Here is a 19811-nt window from a genome sequence, read left to right on the forward strand (position 1 = left end):
CGAGCAAAAATTTTTAATAAATTTTGACTTGATAAACGAGTGAGATCTTGCAGTACGAGTAGTATGTATACGCTTTGTCTGCTGAGCATCATGTGATCACAACTGAGCTGATGGTTCTTCTCTCTCTCTCACAGCGGAATTGTGGGTAATCATCTCCTATTCTCCATCTGAGTCGGCGTGCCTCACTCATATAGTCAACATCCGTATGAGCGTATACTGTTTACTACAGTATTAGCATTGTGACTGTGTGTGTGTGTGTGTGTATGCACGCGCGCGCATGTGTGCTGTGACGTGCGAGTCCCCGTCTTGCACCCTAAAACATGAAGCTGAGTCTCAGTACTTTAGCAACACCAGCTTTATTCAGCTTGAAACAGCAACATCGTGGTTATTTATTGTAGCGGGATCTGCCACTCTCCTATACACAGACCACAGCAGTCGGGCAGGATCATGGCCAAGTAGTACTGTGCCCTGCGCATTTATAATGTTCCTTGTTCCTTGTATCACCCATCAACGGCAGGCGCTTATAGCATGTCTGCGATCTTTTCGGATTCGCTTTTACGGCAAACTGCTACAGCGCTGGGAGACTCCGATTGCTTCAGGACGCTCTTCCGCATGTTGTCCCGTTTGGTGCAATCGCACAAGAGTTTAGTAACTCACTCACACCAGCCATGATTCTTTTCAAAGGTAAAGTGCAGGTTAATTTGTTTTATCTATTTTTACTTTATATTTTGTATTAATCATTTTTATATGAATAGTTTTGGGTTGTGGAACAAATCATCTGAGTTTCCATTATTTCTTATGGGGAAATTCACTTTGATATACGAGTGCTTTGGACTACGAGAACGTTTCTGGAACAAATTATGCTCGCAAACCGAGGTTCCACTGTATTAGAAATGAACATTTGATTTCCAGTTATTTCATTTGTCCAATTACTTTTGAGCCCCTGAAATGAAGGGATTGTGTTAATAAAATGCTTTAGTTGCCTCACATTTTTATGCAATCGTTTTGTTCACCCCACTGAGTTAAAGCTGAAAGTCTGCACTTCAACTGCATCTGAGTGGTTTCATTTAAAATTCATTGTGGTAATGTACAGAACCAAAACTAGAAAAAAGTTGTCTCTGTCCACATATTTATGGACCTCACTGTATTTATATTGGAATCCATCAAACTCAGATAATTACGATTCCGTCGCGCTGATCTTTAAATCAGCACATACAGTAATTGATGTTATAGATGTAACGTCCAAGACCGCTAACTGTCACAACTGCTGATGCAAAGCAGCATTTGGTAGACAAAATAGTAGTGAACAGAAGTAAAGAAAACAAACAATTAATTATTTGAAAAGAAATGATAAACCTAAGAACTCACCAAAAAAGGAAAACACAAGAGACAAGTGAAGAGTCATGACACCTTGAATGTAAACCCCAATGGGTATAATCTGTTTATTCCTATCCATCAATCTTGGGAAGACATTCGATGCAGCATGCAGTTACACAAGTTTAGTATCTCTTGCTCCTTGTAAAATCTAACTAGCATTTCTAACGTTTGCATTCTGAACATGCCACAAAAGGTCATTGTCTGCATAGTGTTTGCTCGGAGTGCAATTTCTTTACAAAACAAACTATTATGTATAAGATGAAACAAGACACAGGTCAGGAACTGTACCTGCACATGGTGACGAGCAGACAGACAAGCAAGCAGAAATTTTCCCATGCACATAACATGACAAAATTTGCTAAAGCTAATCCTAACGGACATTCATTCCATAAGTAATAACTTCATGTTGTTGCAGACTGGTGCAAGCTTACCGTGACCAGGCCCAATCCTAAAGCATCAATCGTTGTGCTGTGTACAAACTCGGAGATCTACCCCACTGACTCATGCGGTAAGGGGCTCTTCCACCACTGAGAGGCACAGTTTGAAGTGAGACATATAATCCCAAACATTTGAATAATGCGTAATAAACAAAAAAAAAATCCAAATTTTGACAGGATGACACAGCAGTGCATACAGTGCGGAGGAGGACGTGGCCAGCATTCCTTTTTCAGCCTAGTTTGGGATGGATTATATCACTTAGAGCCCTGCTGTAAACACTCTGGCATGGTGGGCAGCATCAGCCGGGGTGAATTCGGCACTCATATATGAAATATTGAAAAAGGGCAAATGCTCAAACCGTTAGTCACGTGGGTAAAAAATACGTTTGGTTCTTGATTTCTTCATATTTATTAGCTGGAATAACACTGAAGCTGATACCTTTAATAATCTGAGTTAAACTATTTCCGTGATTCAAACTATGTGGTCAGAAGCTTTCAGCATGGTTGAAGACCATTAGGCCTACTAGGCAGCCGAGCGAACACAATATGACATAAACAAATGAGGCCATCCTACTGTTCAGATGATCGGTAACAAACTAAGGAAAATTCACACATTGCTGCAGCATCTGTTGCACTATTCTGGAAATGAGAGATTTTTCTGGAAGCTCACTTGCTTTAGTTGTGTTTCTCATTTTGTTGGTGGTCATCCGGGTTTGACCTGTGAAAATTTTGCAGATTTCCACATTGTCCGTCATAATGTTCATAAGATCAGTGATTAATCTACAAAAACTTGTGTGTTTGGACACGTGCTTCATAACAGTTCAAGTGGTCAACAATAACACAAAGGAAGCCCACCTATTTCAAAAGATTTAAAGGACAAAATGGGAGAAAGAGAGATATGAAACAGAAAAAGGTCAAAACCGGGAGATCGAAAAGAACCGTAACAACGTAACGAAAGCGCTGGACAAAAGTTGAATTCAGAAGAGTGAAAATCAGGAATCCAACAACATCGATCCAAAATCAAGGAATTCTCAAGGAAGGTTAACAAAGGCTGAACACATTTACTTTGGGACGTGTGCTCCCTAATGACAGGAAAAGCTACCCAGGCAACAGGAGCAAAACGGTGGAGCTCCCAAAAACTTAACAAGATAGCCGCCAGAACAAACTTAAATCCAGAAAATATTAAAAATACTTTATAAAACTCGTTCATTTGTGTTCTGTTCATTGTACTTGGTAAAAACTCTGCAGTAACTCGAATTGTGGCCATGTTCATGGTACTGGGGATGACTTTGAAAAGTACACAGTATATATTCTTCGTATTTATGCATTCTCGTTGATCATCACAGCATGTTGCATATTGCTGGGACATGCAAGTAAGAATTTCACTTTACTGTACACTTCTTATTATATTGTTCCTACTACTTATATTGTTCCTACTACTACTACTACTACTACTGCAATTTGGGGACACTCATGAACTGCAACAGCGTCACTTATATATATATATATATATATATATATATAATTCACTAAGCCGCTGCCAGTGCAAGCAAGACACCCATGGAAGCACACAGGACGGAGCCACGCCCACCAACTCTAAGACCATTGGATACGACGACAACTAACAGAGCCACGCCCACCAACTCAGATGCAGCAACTCACAGAGCAGAGCGTCATTTGCGTTCATCTCTGCTACACTCCACATGCACCTCTGAAGAAGCATGTTTGTCTCGGATGTGAATCGCTGTATGCGGCGTGTAGAACAGTCTGCGAGGGGTATCCCATGGTCTTACAGTTGGTGGGCGGGTATCTGTTAATTGCTCTTACTAGCAGGCCATGACCAGGCGGTGAGTATGCTTCAAGAGTGAGGGTGGACGCGACAGCACCATCTAAGAAGAATCATATTTGTCGCGGGTATGAATCTCTGTATGCAGCGTGTAAAACAGTTTGCGAGGGGTATCCTATGGTTTTAGCAGTGTCTATGCTTCGATGTATTGTATGTTGCCCTCTCCAGAGTTCCCTTACAGTCGTATCCTCAAACCCACTCCATAAGAAGAAGCATGTTTGTCGTGGATGTGAATCACTGTATGCAGCATGTAAAACAGTTTGCGAGGGGTATCCCGTGGTCTCAGCAGTGTCTATGCTTCGATGTGAATCGCTGTATGCAGCGTGTAAAACACTGTATTGTATGTTGCCCTCTCCAGAGTTCCATCTTTTCATTCACTTACACTCGTATCCTCAAAACCAACCCCATTTGGACAACTGTGTATTTCAGGGAGTGTTCACCCATCAATACATAATTATGTGGCGTATGCTACACCGCAGGCTGGCTAGTATATATATATATATATATATATATATATATAGTATATGTATATAATCTGAGTCCATAATATAGGTAGTTGACTTACGACCACATTCGATTCCAACAGAATGGTTGTAAGTCAATCTGGGTGTAAGACGGGCTGGTATATGCATTCAAACCTGCCTGTATATATAGTACTGTACAATAAGTCCCTTAAGGCATATTGTTTCTTTTATATTTATAGCACATTGTGTAGTTTTTCTATCTTTTTTATTTGTAAACTAGGGGGCTTTGCTCGCCCACCCCTGCGTTTGGTTTACTGGATAAACAATTTAAAGAGATTGATATTTTCATGGGAATTATTACATATGCATTATTTTCACTTTTACTTTAAAACTTTTGTAAAAACAATATTTGTCCTTTATTTCCGGCCCCGGGTGTGGTTAAATCTCTTTCTCGCAGGACGTTCGATGCTGCTCGCATTGTGAAGGGGGGGCTGAACACAGGCTAAGGAGATGTAGTCGGACCAGCTGCTGTCTTGCTGCTGCTGCTGCTGCTGGCGAGCTGCATGTTCTGCTTGTCGTGCTGCGCGTCGATCATTTAAAAGCCTGTACCGCAGCTCTCCTTCTGCCACTTCGCGTCTCTGCCGCTCACGTTCTGAAGGAGTGGGCTCAATGCACGCTAAGGAGATGTGGTCAGATCATCTGCTGGCAAGCTGCGTGTTCTGCTTGTCATTGTTTTAAGAGCAGGGAGCACCTGAAGTGTGGGCGGAGTGGTGGCTCTGAGGCTAAGGATCTGCGCTGGTATCCCGAAGGTTGCCGGTTCGAATCCCCGTCAGTGCCAAAAGAGATCCTACTCTGCTGGGCCCTTGAGCAAGGCCCTTAACCTGTAATTGCTCCAGGGGGCGCTGTACAATGGCTGACCCTGTGCTCTGACCCCAAGGGGTATGCGAAAAAAAAAAAACTAACAAACACTGTTGTAAGTCGCTCTGGATAAGAGCGTCTGCTAAATGATGTAAATGTCTGCCAAAAGCATTCCAACAACTGCTAGGTTAGATGTCCGTGAACTTGTTTTAAATTGTTTGTAAGTAGGGCGTGATGTGCAAAAGTCACCGTCTCACGGGTCTTGCTTCCTAAGGTTGTAATATCTCATGTGATGTCAAAGTGTCTCTTCGAGATGATCAGCTTTGCCCAGTTCCCACCCAATGGAGGTGCACTACACTCCTGCCACTACGCATCTCTCCCACTCATGTTGTGAAGGGGGGGGGAGCTGAACACACGCTAAGGAGAAGCGGACAGATCAGCTGCTGGCTTTGTGCTGCTGCTGCCGAGCTGGATCTGGAGAGGGACTACACATCCCCAAACCACGAGAGGGCAGCCGCCCTGGTTTGTATGGGAGCCACGGGAACTGAGCATGGAAGCTCAACCCTATAGGGGCCCGTGGTCACTGCCAGGGGGTGCCCAGATGACTGTGAAGCCCTGGACGTTAGCACTTCCGCCACACCCAGAGGTGCTGGTGGAAGGACTACCAGGGACGCCCAGAGTGCTTCCGGGTGCTCATGCGGCACTTCCGCCACACCAGGAAGTGCAGCAGAAAGCTCATCAAGGGGGCACCTGGAGCACATCTGGGTGAAAACAAAAGGGGCTGCCTCCCTCCAGTCAGGTGCCGGAGTCGGAAAGAGGACAACGACGCTTGGAGGAGAGGAGTGGAGGTGGTGAAGCAAGGGAAGGATCGTTGGAAGGCCCGGACTTTGAGGGTGATTACTGCAGGGCCACTGTGTGCTATGCGGGACAGTGTTGGCAACTGTAAATATTGTAAATAAAATGTGTGTGTGTTGGAACCATTGGTTTCCGCCTGTCTGAAGCTCCACAGTGTATATGATGTAAAGTGTGAGGTGGACTGCGCTTGCAGTACTCATTCGTGAGTATTGGGCCTGTAGTGCAGATCGGGTAGTGACCTCCCCATCCAATAATACTACTAAAAATAACAATAATTCTATACATATATATAGCACTTTTCACACTACTTATAGCGCTTCAGTGAGTGGAGATCCACTTCAACCACCACTAACGTGTGGCATCCACTTGGATGATGCGACGGCAGCCATTTTTGCGCCAGTGTGCTCACCACACATGAGCGGTTAGGTGGACAAGTGGAGAGGGAGAGAGAGAGAGACAGACAGGGGATGATTAGGGGGCCATAATGACTAGGCCATGGTGGGCAATTTAACCTGCATATCAGGATGCACCCTGCTCTTTGTGACGGATACCCAGGGATCTTTTAGGACCACAGAGATTGAGGACCCTTGATTTTACATCTCATCCACAGGAAAGCACCACTTTTTTTTAGCACAGTGACCACATCATTGCAATGGGGCATTGGGGTCCACATTCAGACCACAGGGTAAGCACCCCCTACTGGCTTCACCAACACTTTTTCCAGTACCAACCCAACTTTTTCCTAGATGGCCTCCCATCCAAGTACTGGATGGACCCCAACATGCCCAGAGGTGGATGACCTCTTCTGAAGTGCCAGTGGTACGGTCGCTGACATGGCTGCTACAGCTCTGGGATGGCATGACTGGGGAAAAAAGGTTCAACTGAGCCAGTTGCATGGTGAATTTTCAGGGAACAATTACCAGAACAACGTCACAGGCGAACCCAGCAAATCTGCTGTGGGAGACACTTTGGCCAAGTTTGTGTAGTGACAATAAGGACTCTATCAACGGAAAAGTGCCTAGAGAGGCTCCAGCTGCTCTGTGGCCACAAATGCAAAATGTGCTAAAATAATAGATGGAAACACAAAAGGTCAGTCATTTTGTAACCCTCCTAGTCACTGTGGTGGTGCTGCAGTCTATCCCAGTGGGCACAAAGCAGGAAGAAAGCCTGGACAGGAGCGCCAGTCCTTCAACTTACACACACACACACACACACACACACATACCAGAACATACTTAGCACCACCTAACCGGCATGTGTTTGGACAGCTGGAGGAAACCCAAGCAGATACGGGGAGAACATGCAAACTCCACACAGGAAGGAGACAGGACACAAATCCTGGTCTCCTTACTGCGAGGCCGCAGCGCCACCACTGTGCCACTGTGCTACCCTAGTTATACTTGTAAACATGAACAATATATTCTCTGTAAAAATAACAATTCACGGCTCAGTTAGGGGCAACCCCACACTCTTCAGGTGGATGCAGTTTCTTTCCTTTCAATGTTAGAAGCACATAATAATTTTATAAAGACGATGTATGGATGTAAGGTTCTGTTTACAATGGTGCAATAATTACGGTCTGAGTTCTGAATACAGACGTTTACGATGTATGGTAGTTGTACTCACTATTTATGACATGGAGGGTGGTGACATGTGGCAGGTTGATTAGCCCATGCGAGTAAGAATTCCCCTGTACGCCCAACAAGTGACACGGAAGACCCTATAAAGTCCCACTATAGTCACGTAACTTCCAAATCTGCTCATTTCAGTGACTCTGTTCAGGTTGAACACAGCAGAAGGAAAGGACCAAAGATGGATGGGGCAGCAATGCATTAAAAGTAACACTCATGCCAGCCCAAGTCAAGCTAACTGGTTTTATAGAAAATGGAAAGCAGCTGGAGTGTGTGGGGAAAACCCACTTGGGCATAGAGAGAAGGAGCAAAGAAAGTGGGATTGCAGCTAAGCAGTGTACAGTAATCCCTCGCTATATCGCGCTTCGCCTTTCGCAGCTTCACTCCATCGCGGATTTTATATGTAAGCATATTTAAATATATATCGCGGATTTTTCGCTGCTTCGCGGGTTTCTGCGGACAATGGGTCTTTTAATTTCTGGTACATGCTTCCTCAGTTGGTTTGCCCAGTTGATTTCATACAAGGGACGCTATTGGCAGATGGCTGAGAAGCTACCCAACGTACTTTCTCTCTCTCTCTATTGCGCAGACTTTCTCTGATCCTGACGTAGGGGGATTGAGCAGGGGGGCTGTTCGCACACCTAGACGATATGGACGCTTGTCTAAAAATGCTACCTTCTGTGCAGCTGCTTCCTGAAACGACATGCTGCACGGAGCTTCGCATACTTAAAAGCTCGAAGGGCACGTATTGATTTTTGATTGAAAAACAAACTCTGTCTCTCTCTCTATCTCTCTCTCTTTGTCTGCTCCTGACGGAGGGGGTGTGAGCTGCCGCCTTCAACAGCTTTGTGCCGCGGTGCTTCGCATACTTAAAAGAAAAACAGCCCTATTGATTTGTTTGCTTTCCTCTCTCTTTCTGACAGTCTCTGCTCCTGACATGCACTCCTTTGAAGAGGAAGATATGTTTGCATTCTTTTAATTGTGAGACGGAAATGTCATCTCTGTCTTGTCATGGAGCACAGTTTAAACTTTTGAAAAAGAGACAAATGTTTGTTTGCAGTGTCTGAATAACATTCCTGTCTCTCTACAACCTCCTGTGTTTCTGCGCAAATCTGTGACCCAAGCATGACAATATAAAAATAACCATATAAACATATGGTTTCTACTTCGCAGATTTTCTTATTTCGCGGGTGGCTCTGGAACGCAACCCCTGCGATGGAGGAGGGATTACTGTACCACCATGCCACATTCATAGCACCATTTTAACTTCATCATCCATGTTGGCCCAATTCAGAGTCACCAGTCAGGTAAAATGGTTTAAGCTCTATCTATATAAATAAAATTCTTTTCGTGTTTGAAACGGAAATGACGTATTACCATGGGTAACGGAAATTACATATGACCACAGAACATATTATAATATAGGAACTTATTATTTGTGTGAGAGTTATTTTACTGATATTGAAAAGAAGAAAAAAGACTGTTTAAATAAGGAGCTGGGAAGGTGAATGTAAAGAAGAAGCCAGCGGTAAAGCAAGTGAGACTCCGTAATAAGGATGCACAGAGAAGGAGTGCCGGCTTACCTAGAAGGACCTTCGGAGCACACGGCTGTACTTTGCTTTTATGGTGCGGGCGTCAGCCATGGACGGACGCTAACGCCGAGACACCCAGGTGAGACGGACTTCTTCCTTCAACAAAGGAATCGTCGCCAGGCCGGTGAGATTGCTTCTTTTACATTTAAATTCAGTATACGAATCAGCGGATTGACTTGATCACTGGATTCATTGCAGATTTCCCAGGCCGTGTGAATTTAGACTTTAAAACAAGAACATGCTGTTTGTAAATAGGGTAATTTTCCATTTCTTTTCCATTTTTCTTGCTTGCTTTCTTTCTTTGCTGTTTTGCCGTTTTCTGGGGAGTATATTATAGAGTGTTTAAGAGGGTGGCATATTAATTAGGGTTTGTGTAGTTATTATAGATTTGACAAGGATTTAAAGGGTGTTTATTGTTTTGTTTGATTTATAATATAGTGCATCTGGAAAGTATTCACAGCGCATCACTTTTTCCACATTTTGTTATGTTACAGCCTTATTCCAAAATGGATTAAATTAATTTTTTTCCTCAGAATTCTACACACAACACCCCATAATGACAACGTGAAAAAAGTTTACTTGAGATTTTTGCAAATTTATTAAAAATAAAAAATTGAGAAAGCACATGTACATAAGTATTCACAGCCTTTGCCGTGAAGCTCAAAATTGAGCTCAGGTTCATCCTGTTTCCCCTGATCATCCTTGAGATGTTTCTGCAGCTTCATTGGAGTCCACCTGTGGTAAATTCAGTTGACTGGACATGATTTGGAAAGGCACACACCTGTCTATATAAGGTCCCACAGTTGACAGTTCATGTCAGAGCACAAACCAAGCATGAAGTCAAAGGAATTGTCTGTAGACCTCTGAGACAGGATTGTCTTGAGGCACAAATCTGGGGAAGGTTACAGAAACATTTCTGCTGCTTTGAAGGTCCCAATGAGCACAGTGGCCTCCATCATCCGTAAGTGGAAGAAGATCGAAACAACCAGGACTCTTCCTAGAGCTGGCTGGCCATCTAAACTGAGCGATCGGGGGAGAAGGGCCTGAGTCAGGGAGGTGACCAAGAACCCGATGGTCACTCTGTCAGAGCTCCAGAGGTCCTATGTGGAGAGAGGAGAACCTTCCAGAAGGACAACCATCTCTGCAACAATCCACCAATCAGGCCTGTATGGTAGAGTGGCCAGACGGAAGCCACTCCTTAGTAAAAGGCACATGGCAGCCCACCTGGAGTTTGCCAAAAGGCACCTGAATGACTCTCAGACCATGAGAAAGAAAATTCTCTGGTCTGATGAGACAAAGATTGAACTCTTTGGTGTGAATGCCAGGCGTCACGTTTGGAGGAAACCAGGCACCGCTCATCACCAGGGCAATACCATCCCTACAGTGAAGCATGGTGGTGGCAGCATCATGCTGTTGGGATGTTTTTCAGTGGCAGGAACTGGGAGACTAATCAGGATAAAGGGAAGGATGACTGCAGCAATGTACAGAGACATCCTGGATGAAAACCTGCTCCAGAGCGCTCTTGACCTCAGACTGGGGCGACGGTTCATCTTTCAGCAGGACAACGACCCTAAGCACACAGCCAAGATATCAAAGGAGTGGCTTCAGGACAACTCTGTGAATGTCTTTGAGTGGCCCAGCCAGAGCCCAGACTTGAATCTGATTGAACATCTCTGGAGAGATCTTAAAATGGCTGTGCACCGACGCTTCCCATCCAACCTGATGGAGCTTGAGAGGTGCTGCAAAGAGGAATGGGCGAAACTGGCCAAGGATAGGTGTGCCAAGCTTGTGGCATCGTATTCAACAAGACTTGAGGCTGTAATTGCTGCCAAAGGTGCATCGACAAAGTATTGAGCAAAGACTGTGAATACTTATGTACATGGGATTTCTCAGTTTTTTATTTTTAATAAATTTGCAAAAACCTCAAGTAAACTTTTTCACATTGTCATTATGGGTTGTTGTGTGTAGAATTCTGAGGAAAAAAATGAATTTAATCCATTTTGGAATAAGGCTGTAACATAACAAAATGTGGAAAAAGTGATGCGCTGTGAATACTTTCCGGATGCACTGTATATTCTTTTTTGATTGTTTAAAGAATTGTTGGGGTGATTATTTCCTTTGTATAAATTCATAAAAGACAACTCCAGATGAGGATATCAAATTGGGGCTAAGGTTCGGTTGGGTTCCGTACTTAATGGAATTAATTTTCCTAAAAGTAAGAGATTTTTGTGTGTGCTGGGCTCCTCATTCAACTTAAGAGGAACGCGCTACACCTTGATAGTAAAAGAGATGAAGAAAACAGCTTTGCGTCTTTCTACTTTTTAACTGCGCCGAAATAATGTGAAGACGAGACCGCCTACAGCGGCGAGGGGTCGTGAGAACAAAGTGCACGCTGGGAGGTGTGGAATGTCGGGCTGCTTCGCAGTTTCGGGTAGCGTCCTCCCTTCTCACACTGTTTGAGACACTTCAAGTGCCTCGTCGGCTCCTGGGAGAGTGGAAACTTTGCGAATAAATGTAATCTGCGCCATCGAAGCGGGACTCTCTTGGTAAATTGCGGTGCACGGCTACTTACTGTGCCATAAGATGAATTCGGGTCACTAAAACCCCGCAACATTCAAGGTTGCTTTTGTGATGAATTCTTTTAAGAAAATGGAGGATCTAAAAAGATGTACCGACCTCTTCATGTTAAATATTACACTTGGGAATTGTTTGGACTTTCTGCCCGTTAAGCACGGAAAGGCAGCGTCCACATTTCTCAGAATAATTTTTCACTTGAATCACAGGCACTTAGTGCAAGGGTGTCAAGCAGGTAGTTTGCCCGAAACCACTGCAGTCAGGGCCGGATTTATATGAAAAGAGGCCCTAGGCTATTCCACTTATGAGGCCCTTTCACCTTCCATTTTTAAGTTTGTAAATTACATGAGAGATAATAAAATACGTAATACGCGTTGATCTTAACCAATACATTTTTATGTTTGTTTATTAGTCATATACGTAGAATTTCTCCTTATTTTCGGTTCAGTGTTTTAGTGTTCACTGTTTTTAGAATAGTGTAATTTTAATTTTGCTAATCAATTTGAATGTAGGCCCCTCTTGATCTTGAGGCCCTAGACTGAAGCCTAGTTAGCCTATAGGAAAATCCGGCCCTGACTGCAGTAGTACTCAATGTATCTTTACTTCTTAAACGTTAATGTTGGACTGTTTAATAATTTATACGCTTCTTATATCGTCTTCATATTCTTTTATCAAACTGTTTTACTACTTAATAATTAATATTTGTATAATTTCTATTTATTGTAAATGCTCTTTATTTGTTCAAAAATAACATTGGTAATTAACAAATTTATTTTATAAATACTACATTTTAGGTTTTTTCCCTTGCACTCAGTGGGTATCCGTCAATAAGGGTGCACACATAAAAGCGACCTTCAAAAGGGCGACCTCAATTGGGCGCGGTGAATAAAAGCGCACATAAATAAAGGCGAGCTTCAAAAGGGTGACGTCAATTGGGCGCAGCGAATAAAGGCAAATGCAACAAAATTATTACAGAAAATGTATTAGATAAAGGCAATGATTGAACGTATAAAAAGGTGAAAGCAAGAATATTAAAACATCCAATTAATTAATGCATGAACTTCTAACGAACTATTTCTAAAGCTCTCTATATTTCCTTGTTTTCAAAATTACAGAAAATTCGATTAAGGCAATGACTGAATGTATAAAAAGGTGAAAGCAAGTTACACTTGAAGCTGTAGATTATGTGCAATGCCACGTAGATATTCGAGATGCGGTCTATTAGCATAATCAAGGACAATTAATTTAATTCGCTCCGAAGGTCACCCTTTTGAAGCACTCCTTTATTTGCGCGCGCATTTATTCGGCGCTCAATTGAGGTCGTCCTTTTGAAGCTCGCCTTTATTTATGTGCGCTTTTATTCTCCGTGCCCAATTGAGGTCGCCCTTTTGAAGGTCGCCTTTTTGTGCGCGCCCTTATTGAATAGAACCCACTCAGTGAGCGAAGCCACTGGGTAATCAGCTAGTACACATATATAAAAGTCAATGTATGTGTGTGTGTATGTATGCATTTTCCAGTATCATTTGTGAACAGCTGGAGCGATTTTCATGAAACTTGGAGGGTGAAATCAACCGTAACCCGTCCCCTTCTGGGTAGGGTGGGGGGTGATCTTGTGGTCTTGAGTGTATCTTATAATCCAGTTGACACTCAGAACGACCACCAGAGGGCGAACTGGAGGTGACTGCCAGCATTCTTTATGTTGCGCCAGCCTGTCCCTTTTGAAATGAAATACGTAGAGTTGCCCGGTTCTGCGCGTCAACGGGATGATAACATACATACAAGACCGCAAGACAAGCACATTAGTGAGTCTTCAATTTTTGTTAATTTATTTTTATTTTTAAAGTTGTGTTTTTTTTTAATTGTATTTTTCTCAAACAATTCAAAAAATAAAAATACTTTATTTTCCTCCCGGGCAACGCCGGGTATTTCAGCAAGTGGAATATGGAAAGCATCTGGAGTTTATGGAGAGAAGGGGTAAAGAAAGTGAGTATGCTGGGAGTGCAGCCAACCAGTGTACCATTGTGCCCCTCGTAGCACCATTTTAACTTCCTCATCCATCCGTTCATCTTTACACCTCAATAATTATTTTCTGGTTATGTATCAACTATAAAGACACACCTCTTAAAAGATATTGTTTATTGGATTAATATTGCAATGCTTTCAATTTAAGACACATTTTTTGTCATACGTTTCCAAACTTAAACTCTTAAATTTGCCACACCACATAAGAATTTCTGCAGGTAAACCAATTTCTGGAATTTAGGGACTCTGAAGAGGAAATCTGTTCAGTGTGCTGAGGGGTCGCGAAGGGGTCCGCGAGTCAGTGTGCACGGGTTTGTCAAATTAACGCCACAAAAGAAAAATAACAAAAGTCTCGTCCCTGTATATCCCGGTATATTGACTTGGAACTCATATGTATGCCAGTCATTTTTTCCCTTCAAATTCTCTTTTTGAATTGGGGATGGGGGTTGCATCTTAAATTTGAGGAAATGCTAAGGAATATTCCAGCCCAAAATTATAAATATTTTTGTAGTATCCCATGTGTTTTGATTTGGCAGTCAAAAATAAATAATCTCACGTGTTCACAGAGAACTAAAATAAAAAAAAAGTTTATAACAGAATTGGCGTCAACAGCAAACAACATCAAAAACGTCCAAAAAAAAGAAAATCTGACGTTACTTGTATCTCATAATCCACATATCACTTATCCAGTTGTATGCTCACAAGTTGCAAAACACATGCATTTATTTGTTAAAATATCCATCCATCCATCCATTATCCAACCCCACTATATCCTAACTACAGGGTCACAGGGGTCTGCTGGAGCCAATCCCAGCCAACACAGGGCACAAGGCAGGAAACAAACCCCGGGCAGGGCGCCAACCCACTGCAGGGCCCACACCCACACACCAAGCACACATTAGGGACAATTTAGGATCACCAATGCACCTAACCTGCATGTCTTTGGATTGTGGGAGGAAACCCACGCAGACACGGAGAGAACATGCAAACTCCACGCAGGGAGGACTCGGGAAGTGAACCCAGGTCTCCAAACTGCGAGGTAGCAGCACTTTGTTAAAATCCATCCATCCATAATCCAACCCGCTGAATCCGAACACAGGGTCACGGGGGTCTGCTGGAGCCAATCCCAGCCAACACAGGGCACAAGGCAGGGAACCAATCCTGGGCAGGGTGCCAACCCACCGCAGGACACACACAAACACACCCACACACCAAGCACACACTAGGGCCAATTTAGAATCGCCAATCCACCTAACCTGCATGTCTTTGGACTGTGGGAGGAAACCGGAGCGCCTGGAGGAAACCCACGCAGACACGGGGAGAACATGCAAACTCCACGCAGGGAGGTCCCGGGAAGCGAACCCGGGTCCCCAGGTCTCCCAACTGCGAGGCAGCAGCGCTACCCACTGCGCCACCGTGCCGCCCACTTTGTTAAAATATTTTAAAATAAATACTTCAGTGATGGAGTGGCGCCCTGTCCAAAGTTTGTTCCTGCCTTGCATGATGTTCTAGCTAGGATTGGCTCCAGCACCCCCAGTCACCCATGTCTGGAAATAATCAGGTTTGAAAATGGCCGACTTACTGACTTCTGGAAACATGGCGTAAATAATGAAGAGAAGCCCCGCCTCTGTCTTTAATTAATTGGCCGCCAGTCCTGTTTGCTTGACCAATGAAAGAGAGGGAGAGGCGGACCTTCTATTTATAATCTCATGTGAATGCATTTCCTGTTTAGGACCTGCACTGATTTTTCCGACTTCTCTTCTCCAATACAGAAGCACAACATTTTATGTAAAAGGACTGGGAGAAGGAGACATAGTCAAAAAAATAAATAAAATATGTGCCAGGGTCGAAAACCTGAAAGTCAAACTGATCTTTCGCCAAAAACCTAAACACTAATCAGAAAGTCACAGTGCGTGAAAACAAGCAGAGCTTCAGTAACCAGGAAGTCATCACTCAAAAATAACCACAAGTAATGCTGCATGAAGCCAAAGCTCAGACAGAGAGGGGTCTGTTGTGATGACCTGAATACTGAGGACATCAGCAATCACGACCTCCTGGTGGATGATGGGAGTGTATTCATTGTATTGGGAAAGCCATTCCTTCAAAAAGGCAGTGACCATGCCAAAAAAACATGAAAATATATAAAACTTTTAAAATGATAACTAAAAAGGAAAGTTTGGTATTTTCAGGTCAAAGCTATTTCTTCATAATCATGGTATTATGACGCCACTGGGTCCAGACTTCAGAGGGACGTGTTCCTCAGGTGTGAGGGGATTGTGATATCTGGAGAAGCCAGCTATAGAGCAGCAGGTAGGGAAGGAGCACAAATACAACCATCAATTATCAATAACACTGTTGGCTTACACAGCGGGCATATCTGGTGAGTTTTAAAGTGTGGCAGACAGCAGGGATGCCTGGAGAATGGAAGGACTGGGAGAGAGGCAACATCTCCCCTGGGACACAAGAAGGCAGCCCCCTGGATTACATCGGGGTCACAGGCTTGGAGCTTGGAAGCTCAACCCTGTGGTGGCAGGGGGTGTCTGGACAATTCCAGAGCCCTGGACTGCCGCATTTCCACCACACCAGGCAGTGCAGCAGGAAGACCATCAACGAGCCCCTGGAGCACATCTGGGTACAATATAAGGGGGGCCGCCTCAGTCCAATTGGGGAGCCGGAGTCGGGAGGCAGAGGACAGAGCTTGCGGGAGACGAGTGAAGGTGGCGAAAAACAGAAGGAAAAAATAAAGAGAAAGAAAAGGACTGGGAGCTATTTGTGGGGATTGTGCACTGTGTGCCGTATATGAAGAAGAAAAGGCAATTAAAGTGTCTGCTGTCGGACATTGTGAGGCCGCGTCTCTGTCTGTGGTACGGGCTGGCATCTTCCAAAAAGGTCATTTTCAGTCACCTATTCATTAGGCCAATTATAAGCTGCAAGAACAGACACAATCAGACAAGGCATAAAAAGTGGCTCACTTTAGAGCACAAAGATATGTGGCATAATAATGTACACCATGATTGTGAGGAAAGAAGTTTGAGTTGAAAAATACCAAACTGATCCTTTAATGGTAAATTTGAATTGCTTGGACAAATAGAGATGTTCATTCTGTCTATCTATCAATCATATAGTGCCTTTCACATCTATCTATCAATTGTGATGGACGGCAGGGCTGGATAAAAACCATACCCTTACCTATCTATCTATTTATCTATCTGTCATATAGTGCCTTTCCTATCTATCTATCTATCTATCTATCTATCTATCTATCTATCTATCTATCTATCTATCTATCTATCTATCTATCTATCATATAGTGCCTTTCCTATCTATCTATCAATCATATAGTGCCTTTCATCTATCTATCAATTGTGATGGACGGCAGGGCTGGATAAAAACCATACCCTTACCTATCTATCTATTTATCTATCTGTCATATAGTGCCTTTCCTATCTATCTATCTATCTATCTATCTATCTATCTATCTATCTATCTATCTATCTATCTATCTATCTATCATATAGCGCCTTTCCTATCTATCCATCTATCTATCTATCATATAGTACCTTTCCTATCTATCTATCTGTCTATCTATCATATAGCACCTTTTCTATCTATCTATCTATCTATCTATCTATCTATCTATCTATCTATCTATCTATCTATCTATCATATAGCACCTTTTCTATCTATCTATCTATCTATCTATCTATCTATCTATCTATCTATCTATCTATCATATAGCGCCTTTTCTATCTATCTATCTATCATATAGCGCCTTTTCTATCTATCTATCTATCTATCTATCATATAGTGCCTTTCCTATCTATCTATCTATCTATCTATCTATCTATCTATCTATCTATCTATCTATCATATAGTGCCTTTCCTATCTATCTATCTATCTATCATATAGTGCCTTTCATATCTATCTATCTATCTATCAATAATATAGTGCCTTTCATCTATCTATCTATCTATCTATCTATCTATCTATCTATCTATCTATCTATCATATAGTGTCTTTCCTATCTATCTATCAATAATATAGTGCCTTTCCTATCTATCTATCCGTCTATCTATCATATAGCACCTTTTCTATCTATCTATCTATCTATCTATCTATCTATCTATCTATCTATCTATCTATCTATCTATCTATCATATAGTGCCTTTCCTATCTATCTATCAATAATATAGTGCCTTTCCTATCTATCTATCTATCTATCTATCTATCTATCTATCTATCTATCTATCTATCTATCTATCATATAGCGCCTTTTCTATCTATCTATCTATCTATCTATCTATCTATCTATCTATCTATCTATCTATCTATCTATCATATAGCACCTTTCTTTTCTATCTATCTATCTATCTATCTATCTATCTATCTATCTATCTATCTATCTATCTATCTATCATATAGTGCCTTTCCTATCTATCTTTCTGCAGGTAGTGTGGTGTAGTGCCTTTCGACTTCAAACCCTGAGGGTGTTGGTTCAAATCCCACTACTGACACCATTGTGTGACCCTGAGGAAGTCACTTAACCTGCCGGGGCTACAACTGGAAAACCAAAAGAAATGTTGCCAATTATATCATAAATGTTTTAAGTTGCCTAATCCTGCCTATTATACTAAAATTTATATTTCTCTATCCACAAAACACCAGAAAAACATATACTTTGCATGAAAAAACTGCATAAAGTTTGAGAAAAATTAAAGAAATAAGTCAATTGGTCACATTCTGGAGCTGGCTAAGAATATCTTAATATTAATATGCATGCGCTTTGCCTGTTGTGTGCTTACAACTAGAAAACTGAGACACTCACCAGCCACTCTATTAGGTACTGGCTTGGTCCCACTTTTGCCTGCACTGCTGTAATTCTTCATGGCATACATCAACAGGATGCTGTAAACATTCCTCAGGGATTTTGGTCCACATTGACATGATAGCCTCACTCAGTTGCTGCAGATTTGTCAGCTGCACATCCATGATTCGAATCTCCCGTCCCACCACATCCCTAAGGTGCTCAATTGGATTGAGATCTGGTGACTTTGGAGGCCATTTGAGTCCAGTGAACCCATTGTCATGTTCAAGACACCAGTTTGAGATGATTTGAGTTTTGTGACATGGTGTATTATCCTGCTGGAAGTGGCCATCAGAAGATGAGGACATTGCAGTCATAAACAATTCTCAGGTGGGCTGTGGTATTGAAACAATTCTCAGTTCTCAGTTGGTACTAAGGGGCCCAAAGTGTGCCAAGAAAATATCCCCCACACCATCACACCACCAGCGCCAGCCTGAACCGTTGATACAAGGTAGGGTGGATCCCTGCTTTCATGCTGATGACATCAAATTCTGACCCCACCATCTGAATATGGCAGCAGAAATCATCAGACCTGGCAACATTTTTCCCATCTTCTATTGCCCAAATTAGGTGAGCCCATCTAAATTGTAGCCTCAGTTGCCTGTTCTTAGCTGACAGGAGTGTCACCCGGTGGGGTCTCCTGCTGCTGTAGCCCACCTGCTTCAAGGTGTGACGTGTTGTGCGCTCAGAGATGCTCTTCTGCACACCTCGGTTGTAACGAGTGCTGATTTGAGTTCCTGTTGCCTTTCTGTCAGCTCAAACCAGCCTGACCATTCTGCTCTGACCTCTGCCATCAACAAAGCCACTCACTCGATATTTTCCCCTTGTTCAGTCCACTCTCTGTAAACCCTAGAGATGGCTGTGTGTGAAAATCAGAGCAGATCAGCAGTTTGTGAAATACTCAGACCACCCCGTCTTGGACCAACCACCACGACACATTCAAAGTCACTTCAGTCCCCTTTCTTCAGCAGGTGGTCTTGATGATGTCTACAGGCCAAAATGCGTTGAGTTGCTGCCATGTGATTGGCTGATTAACAAGCAGCTGTACCTAATAAAGTGGCCGGTGAGTACATATGGATTATGCGATTTTTCTTGGTGGATATTTTTGATACAGTGGGTACGGAAAGTATTCAGACCCCCTTCAATTTTTCACTCTTTGTCATATTGCCGCCATTTGCTAAAATCATTTAAATTAATTTTTTCCCTCATTAATGTACACACAGCACCCCATATTGACAGACAAAAAAAATAATTTTTGAAATTGTTGCAGATTTATTAAAAAAGAAAAAC

This window comes from Erpetoichthys calabaricus, chromosome 6, assembly GCF_900747795.2.
Source record: "Erpetoichthys calabaricus chromosome 6, fErpCal1.3, whole genome shotgun sequence".
In the NCBI taxonomy this organism is placed as follows: domain Eukaryota; kingdom Metazoa; phylum Chordata; class Cladistia; order Polypteriformes; family Polypteridae; genus Erpetoichthys; species Erpetoichthys calabaricus.